This window comes from Trachypithecus francoisi, unplaced genomic scaffold (genome assembly GCF_009764315.1).
Source record: "Trachypithecus francoisi isolate TF-2019V2 unplaced genomic scaffold, Tfra_2.0 Lachesis_group8, whole genome shotgun sequence".
Classification (NCBI taxonomy): Eukaryota; Metazoa; Chordata; class Mammalia; order Primates; family Cercopithecidae; genus Trachypithecus; species Trachypithecus francoisi.
In genome coordinates this window covers 66,113,440-66,124,375 of record NW_022681473.1, presented here as the reverse complement: position 1 = coordinate 66,124,375, position 10,936 = coordinate 66,113,440, and positions in this window count along the sequence as shown.

The window sequence follows — 10,936 nt, the reverse complement described above, 5'->3', positions numbered from 1 at the left end:
AGGGACAAGGAGAGGAGCTGAGGAACCAGGGCAGCCTAGCAGGAACATGGAGGAAGAGGGTATCTAGAAAGCCAGAAGCACAGAGGGAACACTGCCCTTGCTGGGAGTGCTGCCCAAAGCAGAGACTGTAGACATGCTCTGGCTTCTTCCCTTCTCCTGCCCTCCAAATTCAAGCCAGTGCCTCCCACTGGCAGAATCTAATTAAAAGCTTATTTTCAAAAAATTTGAAAATGTAGTTTGCGATGGTCAGGGCCTGACAATACAGAGCAAGAGAAGGTCAAGGGATTTGATCTGAGATCAAACAGGCAAATGGCAAGCTCTTCCTGAGTGTTCTCATCCAAAAAGTAGAAGTAGTAATGTTGGCTTGGTTACCACAATTTAGAAGGAATGCCTTGACCTCTGAACAGGATTCCAAACAAGAGAGAAATATTTGCTGTTTTCTTAATGCCACTATCACTGTCTTCACTGTGCTTTGGAGCTTCATTTCTCCTAGCTTTTTAAAACTCCAGCAAATCAAAAGAAACTGAGCAGGAGGTTCAGGAGTAAATTCCAGTACAAAGTGTCTTTGTGTTGGAACCTGACACACACACACACGCGCGCGCGTACATAGTTGATGGTTTTTCTAGCCAACCCACCCTGAAGCTCTGGCCAACGTTTGATTTGAACAGGGGCCTGGTGCTCAGTGGGGATGGGTCTTGACCCTGATATTGGCCCATGAGGCATGGGGAGCTCTGCAGCAAGGAAACAGGCTCAATCCCACACCTAGGACTTGTGTCTGCACCCCTGTCTGGCACCCCACTTTCCTGGCCCAGGCCCAAGGGACAGCAGGAGAAGCAGTGTGATGGAGAGAGAGAGCCTAGGGTTAAATTCATCTTACACAGAGCCAGATGGATGGAAATCTTAGCTCACATAAAAGACAGACTCAGGGAGGATTTTGTGACAAAAGTCCCTCCTTTGAGGGCAGGATCCCCCCAGGAATCCTGTACACTTTAGTGAGACCTGGATCAGCCCTTGGTACAAAGTCCTGCCTGCCCTGCCCCCCACCCCCACCTCCCAAGGAATTCTAGGTGAAAATGTGAAGCTCAGGGCACAGCAAGTGCCTGACATGGGTGTATTACATTAGGTCTGAGTGTGTCCTTAGTTTCATGGAGTAACATGGAGTAAATCCATTATAGCCCTACCTCTCCTACTGAATACACCTGAAAACACTGGACAAAAATACAAAACACAATTAAATAACAACTCTGTGAAAGTTAGACAAAAGAAGGCAAATGATACAGGTGATTTAAAATTTAGAGAAGTCATTTCCATAGGACGATTTTCCCATTTTTTCTCTTTTCTTGTGGTTTTTCACTAAGATTAGAACCACCACCCACAGAAAGTGAGACAGAGCTTAGAATCTGAACTTAAGTTGGTTCATTGCCTCCTGAAACAACAATAACAACACAATCAACATTCTACAGATGATTATAGCAGGACCCAGAGTCTATACAATATAATATTCACAATGTCCAGGACACAATCCGAAATTACTCAACATACGAATATGGTAGTCTCCCCTTATCTATGGGGGATAAGCTCCAGTATCCCTACTGGACACCTGAAACTGCAGATAGTACCAAACCTTTTACATATTATGTTTTGTTCTATACATACATACCTATTATAAAGCTTAATTTATACATTAGTTACAATAAGAGATTAACAACAATAGCTAGTAATAGAACAATTATAACAGCATCACTACTTTGCACTTTGGGGCCAATGTTAAGTAAAATAAGAGTTACTTGAACACAAACACTGTGATATTGCAACAGTTGATCTGATAACCAAGATGGTTACTAAGCGACTAATGGGTAGATAGCATACACAGCCGAGATACACCAGACAAAGTGATGATTTACATCCCAGGCAGAAGAGAATGGGTCACTGTGATATTTAATCACACTATTCAGAATGGTGTGCAATTTAAAACTTATGAATTATTTCTGGAATTTTCCATTTAATATTTTCAACTGTTATTGAGTGCAAATAACTGAAACCAGAGAAAGCAAAACTAAAGATGGGGTGGTGGGGCGACAACCCATAAAAATGTGACCAATCCTCAAGGAAAGATACAATCAACAGATGCCAACTCTAAGATGACTTAGATGTTGGAATTATAAAAGATTTTAAAGTGGCTGTTATAACTTGAAATGGATTGCAATAGTTGTTCTCAGCAGAGATATAGAAACTATTAAAAAAGAACCAAATGGAAATTTTAGAACTGAAAAATACAATATCTGAAATTAAAAACTGATTGGATAAGCTCATAGCAGAATGGGGGTGACAGAAGGAAGAGCCAGTGAACTTGAATATAGATCAATAGAAATTATTCTATCGAAAAAACAGAGAAAATAGGTTGAAAACAATTAACAGTCTCAGGGACCTATGGAACAATATCATAAGGCCTAAGATTCCATGTCACTGGACTCCCAGAAGAGAAGAGAGACTGGTGGAGAAAAAATAGTTCAGAAAATAATGGCCACTAACACCCCAAATTTGGTAAAAGACATAAATTTATAGATTCGCGAAACTGTGCACATCTCAAATAGGTTAAACTCAAAGAAAATCACACATAAACATATATAACCAAACTGCTGAAAACCAAAGACAAATTTAAAAATCTTGAAAGCAGCTAGAGAAAAGGATACATTCTTGTATTTTCTTCCGTACAAAGAATGACTATCTGAACGCAGATTTCTCAATAGAAGACATGGAGGCCAGAAGAAAATAGTACAACATCTTCACAGCACTAAAAGAATTGTCAGCCCAGAAATCTATATCCAGTGAAAACATCCTTCAGGAAGGATGCAAAATAGATTATCAGATGAAGGAAAACCAAGAGAATCTGTCACCAGCAGACTTATTGAAAAAAAAAAAAAAGCTAAACAAAGTTATTTAGTTTAAAACAATGGCAGAGATAAACCCAGATCTTTAGAAATTAAGAGCAACAGAAATGGTAATTATCTGGGTAAATTTAAAAGGCTATATTTACCGTTTATCCCCTAATCTTCTTAAGTTCTTTAAAGTATTTATTATTGGTGTTTTTTGTTTGTTTGTTTGTTTTGTTTTTTGACAGGGTCTTGCTCGGTCACCCAGGCTGGACAGGCTGGAGTGTAGTGGTGTGATCATAGCTCACTTCCACCTCGAACTCCTGGGTTCAAGTGATCCTTCCACCTCAACCTCTTGTGTAACTGGAACTACTGGCATGCACCACCACACTCCACCAATTTTCTTTATTTTTGTTGTAGAGATGGGGCCTTGCTATGTTGCCCAGCTGGTCTCGAACTCCTGAGCTCAAGCGATTCTCTTGTCTCAGCCTCCCAAAGTGTTGCAAATACAGGCATGAGCTACTGTGCCTGGCTTATTACTGTTGAAAAAAATTTTTTATAACATTGTTTGATAGGTTTACCAATGTCGATAGATGAAATACATATAATAACTATAACGGAAAGGTCAGTGGAGGGAGATAAACCTATTTGTTTTTTGTTTTTGTTTTTCTTGAGGTGAAGTCTAGCTCTTGTTCCCCAGGTTGGAGTGCAATGGCGCGATCTCAGCTCACTGCAACCTCTGCCTCCCGGGTTCAAGCGATTCTCCTGCCTCAGCCTCCTGAGTAGCTCGGATTACAGGTGCCTGCCACCATGCCCGGCTAATTTTTGTATTTTTAGTAGAAATGGGGTTTCAGCATGTTGGCCAGGCTGGTCTCAAACTCCTGACCTCAGGTGATCCGCCCGCCTTGGCCTCCAAAGTGCTAGGATTATAGGCATGAGCCACTGCGCCTGGCAAACCTATTTGTTTTTAAGACTTCTATATTACATTTGAAATGGTGAAATGGTACAGTGTTAACCCTAAGTAGATTGTGAAGAGTTATATATGTATATTGTGGTCCCTAGAGCAACAACTAAACTAGAGCCTAACATATAGATAAATTACAATAGCAAAAAATATTTTAATGACATACGAAAAACATCCAAGTATTCCAAAAGAAGCCAGGAAAGTTGAAACAAAATAATAAAAAATAGGGGGACAAACAGAAAAATAAAAGTGGTAGACCTAATACAACCATATCAATAACTACATTAATCGTAAATGACCTCTACATAACAATTAAAAGATAGAGATTGCCAGATTGGATTAAAAAACAAGATCCAATTACATGCTGTCCACACACATACTTTAAATACAAAGAAGCCTACTTTAAATATAAAGACATAGATAGACACGTCTTTATGGAAAGAATGAAAAAGATATACCATGCAAACAGTAATAAAAAGAAAGCTGAAATGGCTATATTAATATCAAACAAAATAGACTTCAGAGCAACAAATGTTACCAGGGATAAAAAGGGACATATATAATAATGAAAGTGTCAATTTACCAAGAAAATATAACAACCCTAAATGTGTGTGCATCTGATCATGGTGTTTCCAGATACACAAAGCAAAATGTAATAGAACTGAAGGGAGAAATATACAAATCCACAACATTCCTCCCTCAGTAATTGATGGAATGAGAAGGCAGAATATTAGTAAGAATACAGAAGACCTGAACAACAATATCAGTTTGACCTAATAGACACTATGGAATATTTCATCTCAAAAGAATTGAATATGCATTTTTTTTCAAGTGTACATGGAACATTCCCCAAGAACTATTTTCTGGGGAAAAAAAGCTTAACAAATTGTAAATAATTTATATATTTTTTATTTCAAAAATTTTTTTATCTTTCTTTATTGTGACAGGGTCTCACTGTGTTGCCCAGCCTGGTCTTGAGCTCCTGGGCTCAAGTAATCCTCCTGCCTCAGCCTTGTAAAGTGCTGGGATTATAGGTATGAGCCACCACACCTGGCCAAATTTAAAAGAATTTAATAAGTACATTCTTTGGTCACAGCAGAATTAAACTAGAATAACAGAAAATTATCTGGAAAATTTGCAAATATTTGAAACTTAAGCAATTTCTAAATGAGCCAAAGAGGAGATCACAAGGAAATTTATGAAATGAAATGAAAATAAAAACAAATATCTAAATTTTGAGGTTTCAGCTAAAGCAGTGCTTATCTCAACAGATGCAGAAAGGTACTTGACAAAATTCAACATCTGTTCATGATTTAAAAAAGCAAACAACTCTTAGAAAAACTTCCTTAACCTGATAAAGGGCATCTACAAAAACCTACATCTACTAACATAGTTCATGGTGAGAGACTTAATACTTTTCCTCTAAAATCGGGAACAAGGCAAGGATGACTACTCTCGCCAGTCCTATACTAGAGGTCCTAACCAGTGCAATAAGGCAAGAAAAAGGTAGAAAAGGCCTACTGATTATAAAGAAGAAATAAAATAAGGCCAGGCACAGAGGCTCAATAACTGTAATCTCAACAGTTTGGGAGGCCGAGGCAGGAGGATCATTCAGCCCAGGAGTTTGAGACCAACCTGGGCAAGATGGCAAGACCCCATCTCTACAAAAACTTTAAAAAATTAGTCAGGCACTGTGGTGCATGCCTGTAATTCCAGCTACTCGGGAGGCTGAGGTGGGAGGATCCCTCGAGCCAGGAGTTAGAGGTGGCAGTGAGCTATGATTGCGCCACTGCATTCCAGCCTGGCAACAAAGAGAGACCCCTGTCTCTAAAAAAAGAAAACAAAAATGGTTTCTATTCACAGACATCTTGATTATCTACATTAAAAATCCTAAGGAATCTGCAAAAAAAACTACTAGAAATAATAACTGAGTTTAGATAGGTTGCAGGAAACATGATTAACACACAAAAATCCATTGTACTTCTGTGGAGTAACATGAAACAATTGAAATAGAAATTTAAAAGATGATGCCATTTATAACAGCAACCAAAACTGAAATACTCATATATAAACCTAACAAAATATGTGCATGATCTCTATGCTGAAAAGTAAATAGTACTGAGGAAAGAAATCACAAATAGGCCCAGATAAACTGAGAGCTATACCATGTTCACAGCTAAGAAGATTCAATACTGTTATGTCAATCTTCCTCAAACTGACTGTAGATTCAATGCAATACAAATCAAGACCTTTGTAGGATTTTCTTTTAAAGACATAGAGGAACTGTTTCCAAATTTATATAGAAAGGTAAAAAATCTGGAATGGCCAAGCAATTTTTATAAAGAAGAACAAAGTTGAAGGACTCTACTATCTGGTCTGAAGACTTACTAGAAAGCTACAGTAATCAAGACAGTGTGGCTGGCAGTAGTGAAAGAATAGACACCTGTATCAATGGAACAGAGCTGGGAATTCAGAAATAGACCTGCACATAGATGGTCAATTGATTTTCAACAAAGGCACAAAGGCAATTCAATTGTTGTTTTCAACAAATGATTTTGGCAAAGATGGAGAGGAACTAGACCTCTCATACACTGCTAGTGGAAATGCAAAATGGTACAGACACTTTGGAAAACAATTTGGAAGGTTCTTGTAACAAATTTAATCATATTCACTATAATATTCAGCAGTTCCACTCTTGAAAGAAAAAGTGGCTGGGTGCAGTGGCTCATGCCTACAATCCAAGCACTTTGGGAGGCCGAAGTGGGAGGATTGCTGGAGCCTAGGAGTTCAAGACCAGCCTAAGCCATAGGTGAGGCCCTGTCTCTACAAAAAAGGAAAAAATTGGACAGGCCTGGTGGTGTATGCCTGTGATCCCAGTTACTTAGGAGACTGAAGAAAGAGGATTGCTTGAGCCCAGGAGTTCGAGGCTGCAGGGAGCTGTGTGTACCACCGCACTCCAGCCTGGGCAACAGAGCGAAATCTTTTCTCAAAAAATAAAATAAAATAAAGAAAGAAATAAAAAGGGACATTCCTTCAAAAACCTGTACATGAATGTTTACAGTGGCTATATTCATAGTTGTCAAAAACTGGAAACAACCCAAATGCTCTTCAACTATTGAATGGATAAATGGTTGTACAACCATATGATGGAATACTACACAGCAATAAAAATGAACAAACTATAACGATACCTACAACAACATAGATGAGTTTCTACTGCATTATGCTAAGTGAAAGAAGTCAGATTTAAAAGGACAACATGTATGATTCTACTTATATGATATTGTGTCAAAGGCAAAACGATGGAGACAGAAAACAAAGCAGTAGTTGCCAATGGCTGGACTTGGGGGGAGGGCTGGTTATAAAGAGGCAACAGGAGGGATTTTGGGGGGTAATGGAACACTGTATATCTTGTCAAAACACATAGAATTGTATGCCAAAAAGAGTGGACTTTGTATAAATTTCAATAAAAAGAAATGGAGCAATTTACAGCTCACAAATGCAAACGATAATTACTGGGCATGTACCATTTGCTGGGGCTTGTGCTGGCCCTCAGGACACTAAGATTAAATAAGACAATCCTGGCTGGGCACAGTGGCTCACGCCTATAATCCCAGCACTTTGGGAGGCAGAGGTGGGCGGATCAGTTGAGGCCAGGAGTTCGAGACCAGCCTGGCCAACATGGTGAAACCCCGTCTCTACTAAAAATACAAAAATTAGCTGGGCATGGTGGCGGGCACCTGTAATCCCAGCTACTCGGGAAGCTGAGTCATGAGAATCTCTTGAATCTGGGAGGTGGAGGCTCCACTGAGCAGAGATTGCGCCACTGTACTCCAGCCTGGGCGACAGAGCGAGACTCAGTCTCAGAAAAAAAAAAAAAAAAAAGACAATCCCTTCTGTCAAATTGCTCACAGATTAATTGGGGGATAAGGCACGATGCTAAAGGTTTGGAATTGCTGATGAGGGGTATTGCAGAGGGGGCCTGTTGTGTAGTCACAGCATGCCATGAGAGCACCAAGGAGAGGTCTCACGTTTAGCTAGAGTGGCCAAGATGAGAATTAGGCAACTTCCAAGAGGACAAAACTCTTGAACTGAGTTTTTGTTTTTTGTTTTTTTGTTTTTTGAGATGGAGTCTCACTCTGTGGCCCAGGATGGAGTGCAGTGGCACAATCTCTGCTCACTGCAACCTCCACCTCCCGGGTTCAAGCGATTCTCCTGCTGAGTAGCTGGGACTACAGGCACATGCCCAGATACTTTTTGTATTTTTAGTAGAGTCTGGGTTTCACCACGTTGGCCAGGCTGGTCTCGAACTCCTGACCTCAGATGAGCCGCTCAGCTCGGCCTCCCAAAGTGCTAGGATTACAGGTGTGAGCCACCCCACCTGGTCTTGAACTGAGTTTTGAAGGATAAAAAGGGAAGTAGGTAGGCAAGGAGGGGCTACGGACCTTCCAGGTAGAAGACACAGCACATAGGGAGTCTCAGGGTGAGACAAGCTGGGGCCTTCAGGCAACTGTAATGACATCGGAGTGAAAAGAGTGAAGGGAGCTGGAAAAGCTGGCAGGAGATTGGACTAGTGGGTGGGGGTCACAGATAATCAGTAAAAAAAAAAATACCTTTTTATTATTATTTTTTTGGTAGAGATGAGGTCTTGCTATATTGCCTAGGCTGGTCTCCAACGTCTGTCCTCTGATCCTTCTGCTTCAGCTTCCCAAAGTGTTGGGATTACAAGTGTGGACCACTCACTGCACCTGGCCTCAAAGAGCTTGGTTTTATCCAGAAGACAGTGGGACAGGTTTTAGGCAGCCTAGAGTAAGGAGAGGGATCAGATTCACGCATTTTCACTGCAGTGTGGGCTGCAGTGTGGGACCAGAGGGGGAAGCTGCAGGCTGGGGGAACAGGGAGGAAGCTGGGACAGGGATACACATGAGAGAAGTCCAAGCTGCGACCAGGTGGGGAACGAGTCTAAGGACAGTGAGGGGAGGTGTAGGGGTAGAGTGGCCAGAAATTGCCTTCCACCTGATGTTTGAATATTTGGTCTCAACACCTTTGCGCTTGCTGCTGCTTCTGCCTGGATTAACTTTTCCTAGATTCTCTGCATAGCTCATTTCTTCCCATTCTTCAGGGTAGGTCGCCCTCAGAGGGGTCTTCCATGACTTACCCCACTCAAAGGAGACCCCTCTGTCACTCACTATCACATTACCCTGCTTATTTCCCTCATAAGTATCATGCTTGTTTATTCACTTGTTTACGGTCTAAGTAAGGCTCTGCGACACAGCTTGAGTTCTCAGCCTAACTTGGCCTCTTATTAGGCATGTGATCTTGGGCAAATTATTCATCTCTATGTGCCTCGGTTTCCTCCTTTGTGAAGTAGGAATAAGAATACCTGCTTCACAGAATTGTCATCAGGACAAGATGGATTAATATACGTAAACTACCTAGAGTAATCCCTGGCACGTAGTAAATTCTGTATATGTTAGTTTTTACTATTATTGTTTTATAAGGACAGAGACCTTACTGGTTTTTTTCTTTTCTTTTTCTTTTTTAAATTTTTTGAGATGGGGTCTCACTCTGCCACCCAGGCTGGGGTGCAGTGGCGTGATCTTGGCTCACTGCAACCTCCACCTCCCAGGCTCATGCAATCCTCCCGCCTCAGCCTCCTAAGTAGGTGGGATTACAGGAGGGCACCCCTGCGTCCACCTATTTTTTGCATTTTTTGTAGAGACAGGGTCTCGCCATGTTGCCCCAAGCTGGTCTCGAACTCCTGAGGTCAAGCAATCCGCCGGCCTCGACCTCCCGAAGTGCTGGGATTACAGGCCTGAGCCACCACATCCGGCTCTAGTTTTCTTTAAAATTGTATCCTCATCTTCTTCCTAGCACAGTGCTTGGCACACAGCAGGCACTTATATACTTGTTGGATGGATTGTTGACTGAACAAAGAAAGGCACTTTCCCATCTCTACCAGCAGACGGCGCACGTATGCCAAGAAAAGTTAAAGCTGACTCGGCTCCCACACGGATCGGCCAACAGATGTCGCTGCAGCTCCCTGGGTCAAGGAACCAAGATTAAGCCAGTGGCAGGGGCTGCCTAGACAGGGCCCTGGACAAAGATTCCAAATGCTGGACCAGAAGCTGTAATTGTATTAAAAAGCCAAAGTTGGCCAGGCGCGGTGGCTCATGCCTGTAATCCCAGCACTTTATGAGGCTGAGGCGGGAGGATCGCTTGAGCCCAGCAGTACAAGGTTACAGTGAGCTATGATAACGCCACTGCATTCCCAGCCTGGGTGACAGAGGGAGCCCTCATAAATAAATAAACAAATAAATAAGTGCCAAAATTAAGAGGCTAAGACTAAATTGTGTTCTGCATGATCACATATTCGAAAACTGCATTTTCTTTCTGCTCGCTCACTTTGTAGACAACAGAGTCAGCCATTCTAGGATCTTTTTTTTTTTTTTTTTTGAGACGGAGTCTCGCTCTGTCCCCCAGGCTGGAGTGCAGTGGCACGATCTCGGCTCACTGCAAGCTCCGCCGCCTCTCGGGTTCACACCATTCTCCTGTCTCAGCCTCCCGAGAAGCTGGGACTACAGGCACCTGCCACCACACCCAGCTAATTTTTTTTGTATTTTTAGTAGAGACGGGGTTTCACAGTGTTGGCCAGGATGGTCTCGATCTCCTGACCTCGTGATCCACCTGCCTCGGCCTCCCAAAGCGCTGGGATTACAAGCGTGAGCCACCGCGCCCGGCCCATCCTGGGATCTTATAGAATTGAAACCCCAGTTTAATGAAGTGGAGGTTGTGGGAGTCAAAGGAAGCACCCATCCAACGTGCAGAGGGGGAGGCCACAGCATCCTGCGTGATGCCTCTTCCCTTGAGTTTTGTATTTCTGTGGGGGTAGGGGCTGGGAGAGTGTTCACAAATCTCTGTGTACCCTGACTGGGGACCTAAAAGTGACTAGGTCTGGCCTCTGTCCTGTGGGAACTTCTGTTCTGGTGCAGACAAGAGGCAAGAAAACCAGTTAGTACAAAGAAAGGTCTGAGTGGTACAGCAGTAGGAGAAAGACAGTGGTGTCATAAAGATTGGGGGACTCCTGGGCTGTCTTGAG